Here is a 24,872-nt window from a genome sequence, read left to right as displayed (position 1 = left end):
TAATGGAACTTTGTCTTTGAAATGTCCCAGGGTGCTACACTAGCCTGTGGCTCCTTACTGGGGAGCAAGTTTCTCTCAGCTGTGGCTTCACTTGTCTCAAGCCGCTCTGGCTTCCTCCCTGCAGGATGGTCAGAGAAGTTAGTGGAAATCTTCCAGCAGACTCCCCTGGGTGTGTTTCTTGCCCAGATTCCTGGAGATCATCAGCAGGAGCTGGTTCAGTGCTACTTGAGAGACTTCCTGCTCTTAACCATGAAAGTGCCCACCTGGGAGGAGCTGAAGGTATCCACTCAAGGTCAAGTGTGAAAATTGCATGGTATAGACTGGGGACAAACACAGGAACTCAACTTCTGAGAGCTGGTGCTGCCATGTGGGGGAACAAAATGAAGCCACACAGGATGCTAGGCTGAGAATGTCCCCCAAGGTGCTCAGAACACAGGGCCAGTCCTCATAAATCCCCAAGGCCTCCTGGAATGGGATGTTCTAGTACCTTGAGAAGCTCTCCAGGTTCCTTGTAGCACCCTCTTGAAATTGTTGAGTTTCTCTTGACAAATTTAAGATAAATAGGTAACTGATGTCTTAAGGTAAGAATAATAAGTGAAATTCAATGGGAAAGTTGATACTTTTGTGTTTCTGGAGCTGGGGAGAAAATCAAGAGCCCCAGGCATGCTAGGCAAGTGCTGACTGCAGAGCAGCAGCCCAGCGCAAGATGGAAACTTAAAGAACGTTGAAGAACATACTCTAGCCAGCATGAGGGAAGGTTAGCGAGATCTTTTGGGGAATGAGCAGAATTATCCTGATTTCAAAAATGGGTATAAGTTATAAGCCAGCTACATAGGGCATAATTATGCAGGAATCTAGAAAGCTTTGCTCACATGCTCAGCCCCACCAGTCAGTCAAAAGAAGATAAGCAGTCTCCAGATGCCAGTTGTACCTGCTCATCTGGAAAAACTGAGTTTTCTAAAAGAAGGGCAGGCTCACAGGCTTCCTGGGCAGGTACTGAACAGTGGTCACATGGCAATGTGGTTGGACAGTGCTCACTGCAAGGCTTTCCAGCTTTGTTTCTGATCACAAATAATTAAAAACAATTTAAGTGTTCAAATAAATGAAGGAGGGACAAATTAAAGTAGGACCATATCATTGAAAACAATATTTTCACAGATAATGAGTGGTAGAGGAATTCTCATAACCTAATCTTGAGTGGAAAAAATCAGGAACACAGTGATTCTGATTTGAGGATGATTCTGAGGAAAGGAACAGTTAGGAAAATGGCTAGAGAGTCTACTAAAAAGCAGTCAGGAAATAGGAAGTCTGGTTTGTAATTTTATTTTTTGTGGTTTTTAATAGTTCTGAATTCCTACAGGAAAACATCTCTTTATGATTCAAAAATACATACTGAAAACCCTTGAAAACCCCAGTTTCTGCAGATGGCCCTGTGGTCCTGTGTCTGTGAGCAGCGAGCAGCCTCAGGGAGTCCTGAGGATGGGCTCTGCCTGCCGTGGGTGCACCTGGCCTATCAGCATTTCAGGATCCGGCTGCACAACTTCCCCAGAATCTTGACCATCCACCCACAGGTTCTGCAGAGCCTCACTGAAGTTGCACAAAAGCACGACATGGCTGGCAGTGAGATGGTACAGCCCTTCAGGAGGCTCAGGCCCTTGGCCTGTCCCTGGGAGCAGAAGGAGAAACCCTTTAGGGGTGTGTGAATCAGCATAGCCCAGAGGTGTTGGGAACAGCTGGTTGTGCTTCCTATATCCTAAGACCCAAAGGAGCAGGTTAAGAGCCTGGAATACAAGGTCACACTGCCTCTGCTAGGTCCTCTGGCCTAAGGAAGCCTCAGCCAAAGAAGAGAGTGGGTAGAAGGGCAGGGGCCCTGTGGGGTCATGTGACTGTTCTCCTCTTCCCAGACACTGGATGCATTTGCTGCAATGGCCTGTGCTGAAATGCTGACAAGAGACATCTTGAAGCCAAGTCCCCAGGCCTGGCTGCAGCTGGTGAAAAAGCTGTCCATACCGCTGGAGCTCGTCTGCTCTGATGGGTACTTGCGAGGCAGTGGGAGCACAGCCAGAGCTGTCACTGCAGAGGTCAGGTGAGATTCAGAGTCAGCTCTCCCTGGCATGCTAAGCCTGTGCTCATCAGTGGACTCCAGGTCGTGGCCCACCTGGCAGCCAGGAGAGCAGGTGCTCCTGCCATGGCAGGGGCTCTTTGTGCACTCAATCTTCCCTTGATGAACCCTGTCAAGTGCCAGGCATCTCGTTAGATGCTGGAGAAAGAGGAAAACCACATGCAGTGAGGCCATGGTGTCCCAGAGCCACAGAAAGGCAGGCAGGTTATTAAGCTGCATCTTGAGAACCACTGTGGTGGCAGGGAGCCATTAGAAAGGACAAGGTTGGGCAGGGCAAGCAGAGGGGCAGGCCTTCAGTGTTGGGGAGAGAACCAATCCATGCTGGGCTGTGAGAGTCAAGAGGGATTTACTGTATGCAGGATTGTCAGAGAGTAGGCAAAGTGGCTGAGCATGCTGAAGTAGCAAAGTGAGATTCCAAGTCCTGCCTGCACAGAGCACTGGGGGAGTGCTGAGGACAGGGCTGGTGGATAATCCCTCCTTTCAGCTCACCTTCCCATGCTGCCTTACATCTGCCCTCTTGTCCCCTCCTCCTGTCTCAGAGTCCTCTGTTAGAGCTGAGTGTGTAACACCCTCTTTTGACAGAACCCAGTGGAATCGTGTTTTTCCCATTGCACTCTTTGTGGAGCACGTGCTCCTGGGGACCGAGAGCCAGATTCCTGAGCTGTGTCAGCTGGTTACCAAGTACGTCTTTTCACTAGACAAGGTGAGCACTGGGCACTTCTCTTGGTCAAATGCAGAGTTCGGGAGCCCACTCTGCCCTCATCTGCAGGTCAATGCTGGGCTCTCACCCAGTTGCACAGGGGAATGTGGCTCATCAGCCAGCCATTGCATGGATAAGCTCAGTTGTTCAAGAGTTTGCTCTCCCTGATTGCCGAGTTGGGGCATGTCACTTAGGAATAGGAATGATTGTACAGAATTGGACTTCTTCAGGGAACGTGCTTGTGGATGCTTTGCAAGAGCTGAATGGTTAGGTTCTACCCACCTCTAGGATGACCTATAGCAGGCTAGCAGCCTAGCTCTTAGGGGCAAATTCACCACCATCCTCCGCAGGATGATAGCAATGCAGGAGAATGCCACTGGAGCTGGGACTTCAAAATACATGCTGTCCATGGGACCATGGGAACAGGAAACCATTGAGCCTCTGCCCCCAACACCAGATAAAGCTGATGATGTCGCAACCAGTACCCCTCAGAGAAAGCCACCATCTCTGTGGCTTTCCAGCAAAAACAGCCACTCAGCACAACACGGTTCCTACCTGTGTCACCCTGTGACCTTGGGCTAGGGTAACTAGCTCATGAGCACATCCTATGGGTGTACAGCCATTGGCCTCCAGTGTACCCACTGTCAGGGTGTCTGAGAAAGACCACTTAGGTGTGCAGTCTTTGAAATGCAGGTAGGTGCACCAGAAGGAGATTGGCATAGATGCCAGGTGCCAGCATATTCAGACTTAATCAGAATGTCACAGGACTTGTGCAGGATGGCCTATATGGGCCAGAGCTTGCTAACACTCCTAGGGTGCCAGGGGCCCACACTGCTTCTCGCTTACTCTTCTGTCCTCCTCAGTAGCTACCTTCCAGCTACTTGTCTTCAAAGTCTATTCCTGCTGTCATAGCCTGGGGAGCAAAAGAAGGGAGTGGCAGTGCCAGGGATGAAACCAGGGCCTCACATATGCTAGGCTGGAATCCTGCCACTGAGCCACACCCCAGCCCCTGCACACAGTGCCTTTAAGAACACAGCCCAGGCTGGGCATGGTAGCACTTGCCTGTAACCCTAGCAGCCTGGGAGACTGAGGCAGGAGGATTGTGAATACAAAATCAGCCTTAGCAACAGCAAGGCACTGAGCAACTCAGTAAGATTCTGTCTCTTATTAAAATACAAAATAGGGCTGGGGATGAGGTTTAGTAGTTAAGTGCCCCTGAGTTTAATTCCCAGTACCAAAAATTTTTAAAAAAGGACACAGCCCAGGACACACACACACACACACACACATACACACACAGTACAGCTCATATTTCATTGCCCTAAACTAAGTCCCTTGTCCTCATCTAGGTGAAAGAAGATGGGAAACCTTTCTCAGAGTATGCTTATGTGCTATGTAACTTAGAGGGTTTTTTAAATAATTTTTTTTGGCTTTTTGTTGTTGTTTTGAGAAAAAGGAAAAAGAAATGTTATTGCTTTGCTAGCAAAGGAGAAACACAAGGGACTCCTGTCCCAGAAGCTGTGATTCCTCTATCAGGGGGAACAGAGTGTTTTTAAAGAGGCTATTCAAAGGAATTCTGTTTTCCCGGATTAGGAAGGAGGTATTAGGTAGATCAGGGAGGAGAGAAAAACAGGTATGCTTTAGAGCAGCAAAGCTATGTTCAAAGTATGAACTGGACCACTCTTGTGGAGGTTCTTAAAGGAAAAGTAGAGAATAAATGGTGAGAAGGAGCATGTATCTGCCCTATGGCCACAGGCATCCTGGACCACCTTCCCACATGGCCTGGACACAGCTCTCTCCAAGTCTTTCCTGTACCATCCAGGAGCCTCAGACCCTGGGGATGCACTGGGCACTCAGCCAGGTCCAGTGTGGTCTCTGGTGGTCAGGTAGCCTGCTAGCTGAGAGATGGGTTTTCTGGCCCTGAGAGCTGGCATGCTCCTGTTCATGGGAGACTTTTTCCCCAATGTAATGACCTCAAAAACTTCACAGGTTTCTGGTTCATTTCCTTCTAATCAGATCCCTGTGCAACTAAACATAGCCACAGATGCTACCCAGTTAGTTCCCGAGCTTGAAACCTGTGTTGTACACTGGTCTGTGCTCTGTGCATTTCCTCCAGCTACAGGGAATCCCTACAGCTCCATTCATTGGCTACCTGATCCTGGAAAGGGTGCTGCCCTGGATTGATGTTTGCTGTTCTCCTCCTTTGGTTAGAAGTTTAAGTGAAACTGTGGGGGATGTCTGGGGCCTGAGTCTTACCTCCTGCAGACTGCCACTTCAGAGCTGACTCCTACACCCCTGGATATTGGTAAAAGCTGAAAGTAGCCAGCACATGATGGGTATTTGAGTCTTGCCCATCAGCTCTGACAGGAGGGTTAGACATGGCAGACAGAGTTAGGTCTTAGGTGGGTAGGTAGTCTGCAGAGAAAGATGCAAGGGAGATCAATTCTCATGGCTCATGTCTGTAATGCATATTTTTCCACAGGTTTCAGGGAACTGGCTTTCCCTTCTGTCCTAACATTAACCTCCCCAACCAGCACCCCACCACTGGGCCACTGCTGCTTTTTTTTTAAGTGTGCTAAAATATACATAACACAGAATGCACCATGTAAACACTTTTAAACATATAGTCAGCGACATCAAGCACAGGGTGTTGCGCTGCCACCAGATCATGCTCCAGAGTGTCCTTACCTCCCTCCACACACACATGGACTCCCCAGCCATGTAGATCCCTGCTCTACTTTCTATCTGTCACTCTGATTACCACAGGTAACTCACATAAGTGGAGTTGTTCAGCATTTGTCTTTGGTTTCTAGTTTGTATCACCTAGCATGATGTTTTCAAGGTTCATCTGTATGGTGGCATGTTTCAGCATTCAACCTTCTTAGGGCTGGATAATGAATGCCACTGTATGGGTGGACACTGAATCTGTCCACTCATCTGTTAATGGCACTCAGGCTGTTTCCACCTTCTGGCTCTTGTGATTGCTGTGAACTTACTTGAGGCCTGCTTTTACTTCTTTTGGATGTGTACCTAGAAGGGGACTTATTGTATCAATTTATTACATTTCTCTCTAGCTAGGGATGCTCCACCACTAAACTACATCTCAGCTTATTGTTTTACTTTAGGACAGAATCTGGCTTAGTTGCTGAGGCTAACCTTAAATATGTGATCCTTCTGCCTCAGCCTGTGACCTCACTGGGTATATACTACTGTGCCCAGCTCAGAGAGTTTTGATGTGCATTGCCATGATAATTAATGATGCTGAACATTTTTTTCATGTTCTTCTCAGGTATGTACGCATATTTGGAGAAATGTCTAAGTCCTTTGCCCTTTGCTGAGTGGATTGTTAATTAACAAATCAAATTTATCAGGATATTAAACACACATCATTTCCAAGTATTATCAACCCTGGGAATTCAAAGATGGCTCAAAAAATATCTACAAATGTCATCAGTTATATAAATGAAAAATAAACTCTAAATGATAATTTCAAAAGGTAGAGAGAACATTTGACAAAAATTTATGACTTAGAAAAAAATGCCCTAGGCAATTAGAAATAGGGAACTATCCTTACTTGTATAATGCCCAGTGGACATTTGTGCTAACATCTGTACTAACATTTATGCCTGACTACAAACTTTCAGAAACAGCATTAAATCACTAAATTCACTATCCTGTTCAGGTCCTTGGCCCATTTATTGATTGGGTTGCTTGTCTTTTTGGTGCTTAGCTTTTTGAGTTCTTTATATACCCTAGAGATTAATGATGTGTGAGGGGTAAAGATTTGTTCCCAAGATGTAGGCTCTCTATTCACCTCACAGATTGTTTCATTTGCTGAGAAGTAACTTTTTAGTTTGACTCCATCCCATTTATTGATTCTTGATTTTAATTCTTGCACCAAAGGAATCTTATTAAGGAAGTTGGGGCCTAATCCCACATGATGCAGATTAGGGCCTACTTTTTCTTCTATTAGACACAGGGTCTCTGGTTTCATTCCAAGGTCCTTGATCCATTTGGGGTTGAGTTTTGTGCATGGTGAGAAATAGGGGTTTAATTTCATTTTGTTGCATATGGATTTCCAGTTTTCCCAGAACCATTTGTTGAAGAGGCTATCTTTTCTCCAACACATGTTTTTGATGCCTTTGTCTAATATAAGATAATTGTAATTTTGTGGGGTAGTCTCTGTTCCTCTATTCTGTACTATTGGTCTACCAGTCTGTTTTGGTGCTGATACCATTCTTTTTTTTTTTTTTTTTTTTTTGTTACTGTCGCTCTATAGTATAGTTTAAGTTGTGGTATAATGATGCCACCTGCTTCACTCTTCCTGCTAAAAATTGCTTAGACACTTCTTAGACGATGATATACAATCAATCAAAAAATATATGGAAAATGTTCATCATCATTAGCAATTAGAGAAATGCAAACCAAAACTACTCTAAGATTTCATCTCACTCTGGTCAGAATGGCAGCTATTATAAATACAAACAACAATAAGTGTTGGCGATGATGTAAGGAAAAAGGTACATTCATACACTGCTGGTGGGGCTGCAAATTGGTGCAGTCATTATGGAAAGCAGTATGGAGATTTCTTGGAAAATTGGGAATGGAACTACCATTTGACCCAGCTATCCCTCTCCTCAGTCTATATCCAAACGACTTAAAAACAGCATATTACAGGGACACAGCCATATCAATGTTTATAGCAGCATAATTCACAATAGCTAAACTGTGGAACCAACCTAGATGCCCTTCAGTAGATGAATGGATAAAAAAAAATGTGGCATATATACACAATGGAATATTACTCATCAATAAAAGAGAATAAAATCATGGCATTTGCAGCTAAATGGATGGAGTTAGAGAAGATAATGCTAAGTGAAGTTAGCCAATCCCAAAAAATCAAATGTCAAATGTTTCCTCTGTTATAAGAAGGCTGGTTCATAGTGAGGTAGGGATGGGGAATGTGGGAGGAATAGATTAACTCTAGATAGGGCAGAGGGGTGGAAGGGAAAGGGAGAAGGTATGGTATTAGAAATGGTTGTGGAATGTAATGGACATTATTATCCAAAGTACATGTATAAAGACAAGAATTGGTGTGAATATACTTTATATACAGTGAGAGATATGAAAACTTGTCCTCTATATGTGTAATAAGAATTGTAATGCATTCCACTGTCATATATACATAGAAAAATTAATTAAAAAATAAAATAATTTGAGAAAAAAATAAATTCTCCATGAATTGCTGGAGATGCGCATTTCTATGGTGTTCTGGTGGAACTCAGGGCCTCACGCATGCCAGAAAAGTGTTGTACCACCCAGCTGCTTCCCAGCCCAACCTTTTGTTTTTACTGAAGCAGACATACGCTAGATTGTTTGTACAGCACTGTTCAGAATCACAAAAACTCAAGTACACACTAAATACTGGTTACTGGAAACAGGTATCTGGAAGAATATTCATTGGGACTGCTATACAGTGGTTAAAGCAGCTGAGCTGTTTACCAGGAAGTCACTGAAGGGGCCTACAGTGGGGCCTCCCAGGCCTGAGGGCAGAATGGTGCAGGACAATGGCAGGGTGTTTACACAGTTGCACACAAGTCCTCAGAGAAGCTTAGGAATGTGGGGAGGGGACTTGACCAGAAAGGGTTGCCCATGTTGCCACAACTGAATGTATATGTGTTGTTCCTGTAAAATATGATCTAGCCAGCAGTGGTGGTACATCCCTATAGTCCCAGCTCCTTGGGAGGCTGAGGCAGGTGGACTGCTTGAGTTCAGGAGTTTGAGAGCAGCTTGGACAACATAGCAATACCCCCTCTCTAAGTAAATAAATAAAACAAGATCTAAAGCAAATATTCCAAAAATGCTCAAGTCTCTTAGAGCTTAATGGTGTGTACACAATGGTCATTACATTATCATCATTTAAAGTTTGAAATACCTCATGATGAGGAAAGGGGGTAGACCTGAAAAAAAAAGGAGGAAGATGGAAAATGACATTGGCAATTCAGTCCTTGTCTTTAAAAAGCAGTGGGGCCACAAGGATTTGAAAGGATGGAAAACTGCTAAGAATTCCCCAGGCCTTGGGCTGCCCCAGGGCACAGCTGATCCCTGTCCCTCCTCGATGGGTGCCACCCCTCACCAGGCCTTTCCCCTCCAGTGTCTTCAAGAAAACTCTGACCTCAAGACCCACAGGCCTTTTGTGGCTGTGCTGACCACTCTCTGTGAATGCAAGGAGCAAGCCAGCAAGAGTCTGGCCAGGTGAGAGGGGGTCTGGGAGGAAGGAGCACTGGGAGGAGGGAGTGCTGCCCCTGGGGTGCACTGGCACCTCCAAACCAGTGTCTGCCTTGAACCCCATCCCCTGCTTGGATTCCAGGTGTGGAGTGCAGCTGTGCCCCACCTGCCTGGGAGACTCGCATGATCCTGTGTGTCTGCCCTGTGACCATGTGTACTGCCTGATGTGCATCAAGAGCTGGCTTGTCCCTGGGCAGATGATTTGCCCCTCCTGTTTAACTGACCTGCCAGATAATTTCTCTGTGACAGTTTCCCAAGAGCACAGGTAAAACACTCTTTCTCTTTAAAAGTCTTCCTCTTTTCTCTTTTTTTTTCCAAATATAATATTCAGAAATTTATTTTCTATTAACCTTTGTGTGATTAAAGCCTGGCTTCAGAGAACTGTCTGAAGTAAGACTTGGGCACTTCTTAGATGATGGGTGTCTCTGAATTCCTCTCTCCCCAAGACACACACATCTGACAAGATTTTGAGACTGCAAAATTCAGAAAGTAATAAATGAAGCCCTTGAAAGAGATCCAAGAAACTTAGATACAGCTTCTCCATCCTCCTTTTCGCATAGGTGGCAGGTGCAGGGGTGAATCCCATGCCTTTTGCATAGGCAAGCAAGCCCTCTACCATTGAGCCACACACCAGCTCTCTCCCAGTCTCTGGGAGGTCAGGAAGGGGAGCTGTGGGCTTCAGACAATGGTCATGCTTCATCAGTGGTTGCTTTTTCTTCTGTTTCCTCCCAATGGAGAGGATCTATGACAAGCTTAGGCAGGTTAAATGATGGAGGTGTTCCTGGAAGAGATGTGTGTAGATGCTGCTGCAGTTTTTAAGACCAGCTAATCAACAAAAGTAGATATTTGAATCTCTTGATGTAAAAGAACATGCTGTCCAAATCTCAAATCATTCTTCTTGCAGGGATTTGGGAACACCGTCTCTGAGTCTTCTGACTGTGTTTTTGCTGTTTCCTTAGGGTGGCCATTGGGAAACACGCCCAGTTCCGGCAGATGTGCAACAGTTTCTTCATGGACCTGATTTCTACCATGTGCTTCAAAGACAATAACCCTCCTGAGAAGAACGTGATTGATGGGCTTCTGTCTCTACTCTTCGTGCAGAAGGAGCTCTTGAGAGATGCTCCCCAACGTGAGTTGCTTTCTTCTTTCAAATCTTGATTCAGTTCCTCTCTGTTTTGTGCCATGATATGAGCAATAGCACCTTTCTCTTCCTGGCTAAGGATACCAGGAACACAGGAAGTCTCTCTCACCATTTGATGATGCTGTGGATAAGACTCCTGTCATCCGCTCTGTGGTGGTGAAGCTGCTCCTCTGAATGCACACTTCTCTGAGGCCTTGGCTTCTCTGGCCTGTGTTGTGCTTAGTCTTTGTGCCAACACATATCCTCATGCATGATTGGGGAAAGTTTCTTCAGTGTGTTTAGACATGTCTCTGTGGGCATATTGTTATGCTCGAATTCGGGACCCCCAAAAGACCACCAGAGACCAAGATTGATGTAAGAAGCAAAGAGGTGTTTATTGCAAGCTAGCTCGGTCCTCTGCGCACACAGCAACTTGTGGCACTGAGAGGCCCCAAGCCCAGGGGTTGCAGCAGTTTTATACACTCTTTGGGGAAGGCAGGGACTTCACATACATCATAGCATCTCTTAGCAAATCATCACACACTGCGGGAAAATCAAACAACAACTCTTAACATTGATTAGCACATTCACTGGCGGGAACAAGTGGGGTAAGGGTGATTGGTTAGTACCAGAGGGGAATTCATTTGAACGGATTCGTTTAAGCCACGAGGAGTGTACATGCTGAACTACATGGTTTCCCAACATGTTATCAACCACCATAAACTACCAGAAGGGTCATCTGGCATCCCAGGTATTTTTCCTGTCTCATGCTGATTGGTGGTTGCTAGGGGGTTGCTATGGGTCCTCACCTAGCCTGACTGAGTCAGGGACACCTGCCATAGCAGATCTCTCCTGTTATTTGTAGATAAACAACTCAGCAGGGTGGGCATGTGCCTAGGAGTGCTCTGTGGGTCTTTCCAAGGCCAAGGGTCATGGCCCCTTCCTTGGACAGGCTTTGCTCTGAGGTAGAGGCTGGCCAGGCATGGGTATGAAGTGAAAATACAGAGTGCTGGGAAAGGACCCTTCATGTGGTGATGCATGCAGAACCCAGGAATGGTTGTTCTGACCCTAGCTCCAAGGCCACCCCAGAGTGTGATTTTTGGTGTGGTAATTCAGAGTCTCTGTCACCCTCAATGTCTTCCAAGTCCAGGTTCCACAACATGTGGACTCTGTGTTTTCTCGAATTAGACAGTCAGTGATGTCCATGCATGGTGTCCTCTGGCTGATCCTTGTGTTCATTGAGCTTCAGTTCTCAGAGTGCTGGCAAGGACCCTTTGGTGGGGAGTTGGTTCCTGAACTCTGAATTTTTAAAAATAATACTGAGATAGTAATTTGCCTGTTCAAAGTGTCCATATTGGCAATAATATTGCCAAAGCTTTTTTGCTTAAAGGAAATAGAAACCACAGTTATGGTCTTCTTCTGCACTATGCATATGTACTTTTTAAAATGCCAGTTTCACTATGAGCTTTACTAAATCTGAACCATTGGGTTTGAAATTTTAAAAACATTTTTTAGTTATAGTTGGACATAATATCTTTATTTCATTTATTTATTTTTATGTGGTGCTGAGGATTGAACCCAGTGTCTCACACCTAAGGGGAAAGCGCTCCACCATTGAGCTACAACCTCAGCCCGAGGTTGTGATTTTTAACGTTGTATAGAAGCAAGAAATTGACCCAGAACACTGCAAAACATAAGACAGTGCTTATCTCAAAGAATGCTTCTCCTAAAAGTCTCCAGATAACAAGTGGCTGCTTGTCTCAGGCCTTGCCATTTTGCCTGAACCAGTGACCACCAGACTACAGATCTGTGGTGATGTTAATGCATGTAAGTAGGTATCTACAACAAGATATTGTAGACTAAAAAGATGCCAACATCTCAAGATTTGCCTTGCTCAGAAAACCAAGGCTTTTCCAAATATCCAATGCCTAATGTCACAGAATCATGTGTGTCAAAAAATGATCCAGTGGCTGGAGATGCAGCTCAGTGGTAGAGCTTTTGACTATCACACAGTGAGGCCCTGAGTTTGATCCATAGCACTGGGAAAAATCCATAACAGAGTAGACTATGTGATTGTAATATACTTGATGAAAACAACTGACATGGTATCAGGTTCTATAACCAGTCTTCAGAAATGATCACTTTAAAAGTGTTGTTATGGTATTGAAAAAGAATAACCCCCAATATATGCAAGAACGATTAAAGATTTCTCCCTTTTCCAACTATATCATGTGTAAGGCCAGATTTTCGTCAAATGCTTCAAAGTAGTATCAGAAGCAGATGTAGGAAGTCAGCTGACTTCTGTTAAACAGGCTTCCAAGAATTATAGGAAAGCCACTCTTCTAAACATCATTAACACATGTGGGTTTATTCTTTTTATCTTAAATGAACTGATACACTCTTGAAACTTTTCAGTTTCTAATACTATAAGCATTGATAGATTTGACCCACATAAACAAATCAATAAGTTTTAGACTGTAAAAGGGCCTGAATCCAAAATGTTTGAGAACAACTGGTCTGCAATATGGAACTTAATATTCCTTCAAGCCTCTGCAAAAATATTTTTAATAAAAAGCTGTTAAGGAATCTCTATATTGCTTTCTAGATTAGTGGCAACAATTTGCAGTCCCACCAGCAATGTATGAGTAAGTGTGCCTTTCCCCCCCGTATCCTCAATAAAACTTATTGTTGTTTGTATTCTTATAAGCTGCCATTCTGATTGGAATGAGATGAAATATTAGATTAGTTTTGATTTACATTTCTCTAATTGCTAGAGATGTTGAACAATTTTTTTCATATATTGTTGATTGATTGTATATCATCTTCTGAGAAGTTCTGTTCATTTCCTTGGCCCATTTTTTGATTGGGTTATTTGTTTTTTTTTTTTTTTGGTGTCAAGTTTTTGAGTTCTTTATATATCCTAGAAATTAGTGCTCTGATGTCCATGTGGTAAAAATTTACTTCCATTCTGTAGGCTCTCTCTGTACCTCACTGATTTTTTCTTTTGCTGAGAAAAAGCTTTTGAGTTTGAATCCATCCCATTTATTTATTCTTTTTTTTTAAATTAGTTACACATGACTGTACAATAATCTTGACATGTCATACATTTGAATTAAATGGGACATAATTTCTCATTTTTCTGAGTGTACAGGTTGCAGAATTACATTGGTCATGCAATCACGTATATACCCACAGCAATAATAATAATAATTTTATTCTTAAAAAATAAATTTATTCTTAATTTTATTTCTTGTGCTATAGGAGTCTTGTTAAGAAATTGGGACCTAATCTGATATGATGAAGATTTAGGCCTACGTTTTCTTTTATTAAGCACAGGGTCTCTGGTCTAATTCCTAGGTCCTTGATCCATTTTGAGTTGAGTTTTGTGCATGGTGAGACATAGGGGCTTAATTTCATTTTGGTGGATATGGGTTTCCAGTTTTCCCAGCACCATTTGTTGAAGAGGCTATCTTTTCTCCAATATATGTTTTTGACACCTTTGTCTAGTATGAGATAACTGTATTTTGTGGGTTGGTCTCTGTGTTTCTGTACCATTGGTCTACAAGTCTAATTTGGTGCCAATGCCATGGTTTTTTGGTTACTATTGCTCTGTAGTATAGTTTAAAGTCTGGCATACTGATGCCACCTGCTTCACTGTTCTATCCAACTCCTTGGTTTATACCCAAAGGACTTAAAATCAGCAGACTACAGTGACACATCCACATCAATGTGTATAGCAGCACAATTAGCAATAGCTAAATTGTACAACCAATCTAGATGCCCTTCAATAGATAAATGGATAAAGAAACTATGGTATACACACACACACACACACACACACACACACACAAAGTGGAATATTACTCATCATTAAAAGAGAATAAAACCATGACATTTTCAGGTAAATGGATGGAGTTGGAGAATATCATGCTAAATGAAAAAAGCCAAATCCTAAAAAACCCAAGTCTGAATGTTTTCTCTGATATGTGGATGCTGATCCAGAATGGAGGTCCGGGGGACCATGGAAGGAATGGAGGAATTTTAGATAGGGCAAAGGGGAGGGAGGGAATGGGAGGGTGCATGGGGATAGGAAAGATGGTAGAATGAGATGGACATCATTACACTAAGTACATGTATGAAGACACAAATAGTGTGACACTACTTTGTGTACAACCAGAAACATGATAAAATTGTACTCTATATGAGTACTATGAATTGAAATGCACTCTGCTGTCATGTATAACAAATTAGATTGAATGAATTAATTAAAAGAGCTGTCAAATCTATCTATCTATCTATCTATCTATCTATCTATCTATCTATCTATATGTATTATACCTTTATACACACAGAGAAATAGATGGGAAGATGATTGGTTAATAGATGCTCTTTTGTATAAGGTGATTCTGCCATTCTAACATCATGCGGAATAATATTTATCTTTCCACAGTTTCCATGCAGTGAAAGATTACATCCAGGCCTACTTGTCCCTATTAGAGAAGAAGGCATTCATCATTAAAGATAAGACTGAACCCTACATGCTCTTCATCAACCGCCTGGAAGTAAGCCAGCTGCCACTTTGTTGCTTTTCTTCTACAAACTCTCTGAACCATATGGTTTACACAGTAGCAGAGTTTCTGAAAACTGAAAAAATGCAGCTTTATTCAGTACAATTAATAGAGGCTTCTTTTCCATGTGAAAAAAGAAAAAAAGTTTCAAAGACTTTGCTCTGCTCTTAGATGTCCCACGCACAGTCACGAGTCACTTGGTGATGTTTCCATCACTGCGTGTCTGATGTTGGTCTCATGAGATCCTCACCTAGCATCTGAAAATGTCTGATGTTTGCACAGCAGTGAAATACCCTTCAGATGCGTTTTTTGAAGGTGTCCCTGTTGTTAAGCAGTGTATAGAGTACAAATGAAATGCTAAATGAAAAAAGCCAATCCTAAAAAACTAAAGTCTGAATGTTTTCTCTGATATGTGGATGCTGTGAATGGAGGTCGTGGGGAGCATGGAAGGAATGGAGAAACTTTAGATAGGGCAAAGGGGAGGGAGTCATGTGCATGTGTGTGCAAAGCAGAAGAAACCACAGCCTGGATGAGTACACAACAGGTTTAGCAATGGTCATCCCCACCTGGCGAGATCCTGAATCCTTTTTATTTTTATTGTCTTCATATTTTTATACCCAAAACTTGCATAATGCATATTATAAAAAATAGATTATACACATTTTTCCTTATCAGTTTGCTTTTTCTGGTTGTTTTCTATAATTTTAGAAGGTTGGGGAGTTGCCTGTTGAAAAGTATAATATTCTTTTCTTTCTTGTTCTTTGCTCCTTAGGATTCAATTCATGAGAAGACCAGTGCTTACTGTACAAGGAGTGAACTTGACTGCCTGAGGGAGGAAGGCCATTTCCTACAGACCTGCTCCTCAGGGAGACAAGGCCAAGGACCTGCCACTACAGTGTCTGTTGAGTACCTTCAGGAGGTGGCCAGGACCCGCTTGTGTCTCCACAGGGCTTCTGATCTCCTTTTGGAGCTTCAGGAGGGCTCAGGCAGGTCTTCTTTCCCTTGGAGAAATTAGCTACAAGTTCAGAAGAACAGGAACTCTCCTTAGGGTCTTGCTGGCCCTTACCATGTTCCCCTGTTCTGGATGGTCTTTTTTTTTTACTGAGTTCCCCAGAAGCAGGCCCTCAGTCCCCAGTCACTGACCAGCTTTCTCCTTGCACTGTCAGAGCTGGCTGTAGAGGAGCAGTACTACCTGCAATGTGTCGAGCAGTTCTGCACCCAGGCAGGGAACGACTGGCACCGCATGTATCTGGTCCGGAGGCTCTCAAGCTTGCGAGGGATGGAATTTGTGCAGAGCCTCTCCAGGCAGGGCCATCAATGCCAGTGGGTGTTTCCCAAGGGAGTCATTGCACAGCAGGTGAGACGCAGGTCCCTGGCAGAGCAGGAAAGCTGTGGGAACCACTCCTCACTCTCCCTTCCCTCAAAATAGGCAGGACACAGGCAGGTATCTGGTCCTTGGTCTCTGCTTCAGGGTGGGTTTAGGCCACCTTCCATAGAGCAAAAGTAGGTATGGGCATGTTTGGTGTGCACATTTGTGTGTGTTTCTGGTTTGAAGTTCACCTGCATTTTATCGAGGCTTAATTTCTAATTGAATTCTACACAGGAAAAGTGAACGAATGTTTCTTTTAATATTTGATTCCAGCAAAGTAAAAGGTTACTCAGCTTGCAAGCTGTGTCTTGTGCTCTCTGCCAGGCAGAGGTGGGTAATAATTGAGAGACAGTGCAATGAGTTTGGCTTTCAGGCTTCTCCATTCCCAGTGCTCAGAAATTGTTAAATTCTTAGTGTCCTGGGGTTAAAAAATGGCACTGAAACTCTTGGCATCTTTAAGATGACTATCTGGGACTCATAGATGACATGTTTTTGTCACTTTGCTTGGTGTGTTGCTGTGTGTAGAAAAAGCAAGAAGCTCCAGGGTCAGCCTCCCTTCTCCCCAGGCTCTCCATCTCTGTGGAGGCCATGCTCCTGAAGACCTCCAGGATTGTCATGGCTGGGACTCACAGGGAGTTCCAGCTGAGTTGCCTCTCACCTCCAACAGTGTCTACTGTCTTTCTTTGCCTATGGAGAAGGGTCTTTGCAGAACACCCTACCCTGGCCCACCATGACTAACCCTCTTCTCCTGGGCTGCAGAAGGACCACACGGGCCAGATGGACCAATACCTGGGGCATGGGGATGAATACAAGGCACTTCGTGATGCAGTGGGCAAAGCCATGCTTGAGTGCAAGGCCTCCAGCCTTGGGACTGCTCTGATGGTAGGATGGGCTCGCAGCTTCTCCCTGATTCCAGGTGGTATCCCTCACACCTGCATCTTCCCTGTCAAAAGATGCAGATGTGATGGAGAAGGTCTCTGAACAGCCCCAAGAGTGACACTAATGCCAGGAGGCAGATGCCTATTGTCTTCATATCAAGTAAGAGATATTAACAATTAGCAAAATCCATTGCTATGTAGATTCATAGTCCACATACATACTATGTGTCTATTTTGATGTTGATACAGGGTTTTAGGGTTCTAATCATTTAAAAAATATTTTGAGTTGTAGAGGAACACAATGCCTTAATTAATTAATTAATTATTTTTTTATGTGGTTCTGAGGATTGACATCCAGTGCCTCACATATACTAAGCAAGCATTCTACCACTGAGCTACAACCCCAGCCCCAGGATTCTAATCTTTAAATTGTTCTGGTCTTGCATCTTTTTTGAGTCCCTGTTTAACCTTGCCTTACACCAGGAAGAGGAAGTAGAAAATCCTGTCTCTTCCCAGGACACATTTCTAAGACCAGTGAAGTAGTCACAGGAGAACAGGTGCTGACTTCTGTTTCTCCATCATGAATGCCTGTGCACTGAGGTTAACCTGAGCTTGTCTCATGACCTTGTAGCCCCGGTCATGTGCATGGAGGCCCATAGTGCATAGCCCAGGGAAGGTTGCTCTGGGTAGTGCTGTATCTTCTGAATACTTGCTCCACACCCCACCCACAGTCCTTCAAGAGCCCCAGAGCTCAACAGGCAGTCTACCTGCTGCTGGCACTCTTCCGAGAAGTGGCTGCTCTCCACTGTTCCCAAAACGCAGACCTCCGCCCTAAGCCAGAGGTGAGTGACATGTTGGGGCTTTCATTCAGCCTCATGATTGGGAAGGACTTTCTAAGCACAGAACTCACAAATTTTATTTCCTATTTAGGGTAATAGGAACTGTGACCTTCCATAATTTTCTACGCAGGATAGAGGGTGTACCCTTATTATGTGGAAGAATTATTTTGTTTAATCCAAACCTTACAGACTCAGGAACCTTACTTAATGTTTACCAAAACAGAGTATTGAGATCTGTACTGAAGAATGTGGTTGCTGTGTTTCTATATGAAAATTCTCTTTTCTGAAGCATTTCCCCTCCATTGGTGATCATTTAACTATGTTTACCTGGATATTTGATGTGTACTCAGTATCATAATGTGTGACTTTCAAAGAGAAAACCCTAAATTCACAGTATTCCTTTTTGAAATATCCTAACATGAAAAACGTCTTTTGTGACAGCAATGCGAGGCTGTGAGCAGGTTCGTTGAAAACAGCAGGATCCTGTCACCGACGGGGGTCAGGCCTTTCGCAGCATCCCTCGTGGCCAACACTCTGCCTTTGCTGAGCACGGGCCCTGGTGCCAACAGTCTTGAAAGAACAGTGACAGAAATGGCCATTCCCACTGCAGCTGTCCTTCTATGTGGACAGAGTGAAGTCTTGGTGCCCCTGAGGAACTTAGCTTTCTCTCCTGCCAGCATGTTGATAAGCTGCATGATGATAACTTTGATTTTACAGTGAAACTTCAATGTATTTTTTCCTGTTCAGACCTGGCCAGTGGCTGTGGGAACTCTCTAAGTTGTCCACCTTTTAGATGCTCTGCCCCGTTGCCCCACTTGATCCTTCAGCACAGTGCTGGTGAAAATGTGCTCTGCCCTTTGCAGGTTCACACAGAGCTGTTGTACATCCTCTGTAAACAGCTCTGGAGCTGAGAAGAAACTGCCTCACTCTGTGCCTCTTGCTGGGCAGCAGCTGCAGCCCAGAGGCCCTCTCAGCAGGGCCATTTCTGCTCTTGGTCTTTCAGAATGCTTTTCTTCCAACAATGCCTGAAGACCTGCTGGCTCAAGCCCAGAAGTGGGAGGGTCTGGAAGGCGTCCAATGGTATAATGAGTACCAGTGTATGGGGAGGGGTCACACTCTTCTCAGCTTGTAAGGTCTGCCTGCGGCCATGCCATACCTGAGGCTGGACCTGGGCTTCACTAGGTTCTGCTGAAAGCCCATGTTACTTGTCTCCTCCTGCCTTTGACTTGAGGGCCACAGAGTTAATTGACTAGATGACCAAATAATTTCCCTGTGTAGTTATGGGATAAGAGCCATTGGGCTACACTGGTGCTCTCTAGAAATGTCACTTGGAAGAAGGGGGGCCTGGAGACCACACTGAGGCTCAATCAAAGGCCAGTCACAATCCAGAGGTTTTTGACCCAGAGAGAGCTTCCCGCAGTCTACACCTGGGAGACAGCCACATAACCCATGACTTTATATGAGTTGTGCTGTTGCCTTAAGTAAATAATCTTCTAAAACTAGTTTTTAAAGTTGTACTGAAACATGTTTTTGCCAAAAAAGTAAAAATTGAAGAGAACAGAAAGAAATACAGTGCTGCCACCAAGTTACCCCTGGTTTGTGTCTGGAATCCAACTTCTCTCTGCTGTGTAAACCAGACTATTTTCATGGGTGATATGTGTTCACTGAGCTCTAGGAACACGCAAGTAATTTAGCTGATGGCATGGCTCTAGGCTTCTGGTGAGGTGCTTAGGACATGGGCTCTGTGTCCTGTTAGTCAGGGCCAGAGAGGAGGGCAGCAACTTCGCCTTCCCACATTTGGTAATTTGATGGAGACTTGCTAACATGTGTCCTGTTGTTCTTTGAACAGTTTGTCCCAATGGTCATCCGTGCACTGTAGGACAGGTGAGTCTTGGTGTTTGGGGGAGGCTCAAAATGTGCATTCCCATCTGGGGTGGTGGGGAAAGACTTGGGAATAAGGGTCTTCACCTTCTGGGAGGCACAGGTGCATTCTGAGGACTACTCAGTGTGTTCCAACTGAGTCTCATTTAGAGATACCAAGGACATGATTCTTTCCTGCAGGTCATCTGTGCATTGTAGGATATTTAGCAGCATACCTAGCTCACTGGGTGCCAGTAGCAGTACCCCCCAGCCCAGTGTGATGCCCAAGAATGTCTGCAGGCATCACCCAAGTCTCCTGGGATGCCATAATGCTGCTGGCTGGGAGCACTGTAACAGGGCTCAGCCACACAGACCCTCAGCTGGATCACTAGCCAGAGAGAAATGTGGGCTGAGTACCAGAGAACAGGAGAGGACAAGAAATACTCATGGCTAATGAGCCCTGGGGGCCAAGCAGATGCTGCTCATCTGGGACTCTGAGGCATCTCCCTGGTTGTTCACAACATCTGCACTTGCTGAGCAACAGGCTGCTGGACTAGATCTATGCATGCTTCTCCATAAAGTAAATAGGAGACAGGGATGGAGCCCTGATGTGACACTTCACCTTCCTGAATCCCAGTTACTTCCTTGTCCATGAAGTGAAATAGGAACAGATTCTAGGACCCCTCTTAGTGCTGAGTTCTGTGGTCTGAACGCCTGTAGCTGGAGGGGCCTGGTGTGGCTGTGATTCATAGCATGCAGTGGGATGCCATTTGACTTGAAAACCTGGGCCCATCAGTGATGGCAAATCTTATGGTTGGGTTTTTGTTTTTCTCCAGTGGGTGTTAGGAGGTCTATTTGGAAGCTATTAACACCATAATTCCTGGTGTTAGATAATGAAGCTCTAGAGGCTGGCATGCCAGTCACAGGGATGAAGGAGGCAGTGAATATGAGAAAGGAAGATGGGGCTGTACACACTTGTCACTCTACATGAGAGTAAAAAACCTTACTTTGGGAAAATAAAGCCACCTTTGCTCATGGACGGCACACTTGATTAAGTGCCTACTCTGTCCCCAGAGCTCCTGCTGCTTACTGATGCACGCATGCACCAGATGCAGTCCATGGCACATGCCACTTCCTATGCAAGGTGGCTTCTCCACATGTAGAAATGCTGGCTGCAGTGCTGACTGTGGGTCCCCTCTTTGTCCCAGTGTGGAAAGCCGATGGAGCTGAGTTCCTGTGTTGACTGTGGTGCTGTAATTGGAGGTGTCAACCACAGACCTCAAGACGGCTTCCAAAGCATCGGGTATGTGGGCTCAGCTTCTTTCCCTTGGAGCCTGGGGTTCCAGGCTGTCTATTCCCGCAGATGAATCACACCAACTATAGGATCACTAACACCACAGCTGTACATCTGGACCTGTGTCATGTTGGGGATCCACATCAAACACACCTGTAGTCATGTGGCACTGAAAATTTTTGGTTGTTGTTGTTTTGCTTTGTTTTGTTTTTGTGGTGCTGGGGATGGAACCTGGGCCTCACATATGCTAGGCAAGTGCTCTGCCATTAGGCTGCCCCCCAGCCCTCTTTTTTTTTTTTAATATGAGAAAAGTGAAAGATACATATAATCAGTCTTATCAAGTACATCCATCCCTCCATATCTGCAGGGACTGTTCCCAGGACACTGCCCTCCACAGATACTCAGATTCAGATGTTCTGTTCTTTTATATGTCATGAAACAATCTTGTTTGTGACCTACAAATAGGTAGGTCACAAAATTTTAATATTATTATTAAAAAATAATAAAAATTATTTTTAAAAATATTTTTTCCTTTTGGTGAGGATTGAGCATAGGGGTCACATCCCCATCACCAGCCCATTTTTATCTAGATTTTTTTTTTTTTTTTTTTTTTTTTTTTAGAGACAGGGTCTGGATAAGTTGCTTAGCGTCTTGCTAAGTTGCTGAGGCTGAATTTGAAACTGCAATTTCCTGCCTTAGCCTACCAAGGCACTGAAATTACAGGTGTGCACTACTGTACCCAGCCTTCCATGGACTTTTAAAAAATTATCTCTAGGTTTCTCATGCAATGTAAATGCTACGAAAATATTCATTTATCATATTTTTTAGGAAATAGTGACAAGAAAAAAGCTGCTATTCAATATAGATGCAGTTATTTCTTAATATTTTTATTCCACAGTTGCTTGAATCCACAGGTGCAGAACTGCAGATACAGAAGGCCCAATGTATCAGATTCAGAAACCAGATAAAAATTTGACCTCCAGCTAGACACAGTACATTCCTATAATCCCAGCTACTTGCGAGGCAGGAGGATGGAAAGTTTGAAGCCAGCCTGGGAAACTTTGTGAGACCATATCAAAATAAAAATAGAAAGGATAGGGGGCATAGTTCAGAGGTATGGTGCTTTCTTGGCATATGTGAGGCCCCAGCTCAATTCCCAAAACTGAAAATATAAATAAAAATAAAAATCTGATCTCACAGTCCCATGCTTGATTCTAAGATAAGTGTGGCTGTCAGTGTTCCCTTAAGATGAAAGGCAGGACTTTCTACCATCATCATACATCTGGTTATTCTGTTACAAAATTTAAAATCGTCTAGCCTGTTATCTCCATAAACTATCAATGTCGTTAAATCTCAAAAAATTTTTGCCAGACTGTGTATCTCAGTTTTTGATTTGGGAATATTGAGAAAAACGTGGACAAACCCCATGAGGATTTAAAAATGCTCCAAACTTGCTGTCCTGATGCAGGTGTTGGCCTCCATCCCGACACCCTGCACTAATGGCCACATTAAAGATCTGTAATGATCAGATCATAAAGTCTACTTGGTCCACTGCAGCCACTTAACACTGGGAATGTTGCAGGGTTTGGCCAGTCAGCAGGGTGGGTCTAAAGAGAAGAACTTGGAGGCAGGTGGTCTAGGCTTGGAATAACCTCAAAACTGGGTGTGGTGGTGCACACCTATAATCCCAGTGACTCAGTAGGCTGAGGCAGGATAATCAAAGCCAGCTTCAGCAACTTAGCAAGACTGTCTCAAAATAAAAACTAAAAAAGTGGGGGTTGAGAATGTAGCTCAGTGGTTGAGCCCCTGGGTTCAATCCCCAATACCAAAAACAAAAAGAAAACAAAACAAACAAACAACAACAACAACAAAAAAAAACTGGGAACATAGTCATTAAGGTGTGAGACCCTGGCTGAGGAGAAACAGACATCTCCAATCTTCACCCTGTTTCCTCTCATTCTTTCCAGAGCCAGCACAGATAGAACCAAGACTGGCCATGTGCTGGGCCACCCACAATCCAGAGATGTCATAGTGGTGTCTGACCGAGACCTGTCCCTAGTCGTCTTCATTCTCATCCGGCTACTCACTCATTTGGCTATGCTTTTGGGAGCCACTCAAAATCCACAGGTATAAGATGCTACCGCTAGACTCTCTTATGTTGCCATAGGAAGGACCTGCTGTGTTTACAGTCAGTACTTTTGTCTACAAAGTCCTAGACACGTAGGGATTTTACCTAGTCACATGGTAATACAAAAGTTATAGATCCTGCTTTTTCTACTGTGACATATGATGCAATGGGGTAACTATTCATCAGATTATGGAAAATCCTCTTCATTTTTTTAATTTTAAAATCTGTTTTAACTGACACAAAGCAATTACACATACAGTGTGACATCTTAGCATGTGTATACAAGGTGTAATAATCAGTTCATAAAGTCTACTTGGCATGTACAACTCTTGTCCTCAGCCCAAACCTGGGCATGGGGAGGTGGTAGGACCCTGTCCCCCCCTCATGGTGGTGGCTATTTGAGGTACAGGGAAGCATTCCCTGCTGCACCAGGATGACATGAGAGCCAGCAGTCTCTGGCTCCAACCACCTGCCTCCCTTCCTCTGCTGCCTGCATCATGAGATGCATGTGATTCCATCTGCTGCCTGAGAGCACCCTGACCTCACCTAGAAACCACCTTCTCCCCAGTGCAGGTTCTTTGCTCCCTTGGCCTCTCACTGTGTCCTCTACACACAGATCCCACTGCACATCTTATTTTCTTGCTCTCTCAGGCTTTGATAAACATCAAGCCTCCAGTGAGTGACCCAAAAAGATTCCTGCAGCAGCACATCCAGAGAGACTTGGAGCAGTTAACAAAGATGCTGGCTAGTGCCGACGAGACCACCCATGTGGTCCACCTCATGCTGCTCTGCCTTCTCAAAGAGCAGCACCTACTCCCTAACCAGAGTAAGGGGGATGAGGGCTGCACATGACTGCCAAGAGGTCAGGCTCCCTCAGCTCCTGGTGAATGGCATGACAAGAGTGGGAGCAAGCACTCTGCTCTCCTTGCTGGGGCTGCTGCACTCCTCCACATATCACCTGCCTGGCAGGGGCCTGCCGCACTGATACCTGTTGCTTGTTCATGCAGCATTAACCTGTACCCTGAGACCACATGGCACCCCACCAGGTGATATTTGTTCCACTTCTTCTTTCCAGAGATGTCACACTTGTACCCTGACTTAATATGTGCATATCCACATTACACGAACAAAGGAGGCTGCAGAACACTGTCTGCCAAGCTAACTCTTCTACTCTTAAACATTTAAACCATTCCAAAAGCAAAGGTATGTGAGGGGACTCTGTAAGTGGTTATCTGAGTGGCATTAGGAGGGATTTCAGTTTCTTTTTGCTTACCTGCAAAAATCTTTTAAAATGACCATTGCAGAACAATGTTATTTAAAAGCACACAGATAATACAATAGCAATGAAAAGTCTGTTCCCACAACCAAAGAATCCCTTTCCCTTCAGGGATATCTTTGCCAGAAACCAACATTAACATATGCTTCCCATTTTATCAAGAATGATTTTGCCGAATGCCTCTTGTTCTGGTGTGGTTTCCACAGCACACGGACTCGGGAGCCCAACAGGCAGCAGTGAGGTGGCTCTGGGTAGCTGTCAGCATCTCTGTGTCTCTAGGCTTTTGAGTTCATGTCCTGTCCTTAACCATTTGTTTAGAATGCCTTTAAGACCACAGATTTGGGTTGGAAGGTTGTCAGAGACTCAAGTATCTTCACAAGGTCTGGAGGCTGGTGTTGGCAGTACCTGGCTAACTTAGGAAGTTATCACC

General features: G+C 44.4%; 1 pseudogene; it reads left to right on the top strand.

Moving 5' to 3' along the window:
- LOC113175544 (E3 ubiquitin-protein ligase RNF213-like) overlaps window positions 1-24,872 on the top strand; it is a 55,600-nt pseudogene that overhangs the window by 21,673 nt on the left and 9,055 nt on the right.

Source organism: Urocitellus parryii, chromosome 10, assembly GCF_045843805.1.
Source record: "Urocitellus parryii isolate mUroPar1 chromosome 10, mUroPar1.hap1, whole genome shotgun sequence".
Classification (NCBI taxonomy): domain Eukaryota; kingdom Metazoa; phylum Chordata; class Mammalia; order Rodentia; family Sciuridae; genus Urocitellus; species Urocitellus parryii.
Note: the sequence above shows the minus strand (reverse complement) of the source record. Positions and strands in the feature narration are given on the sequence as shown.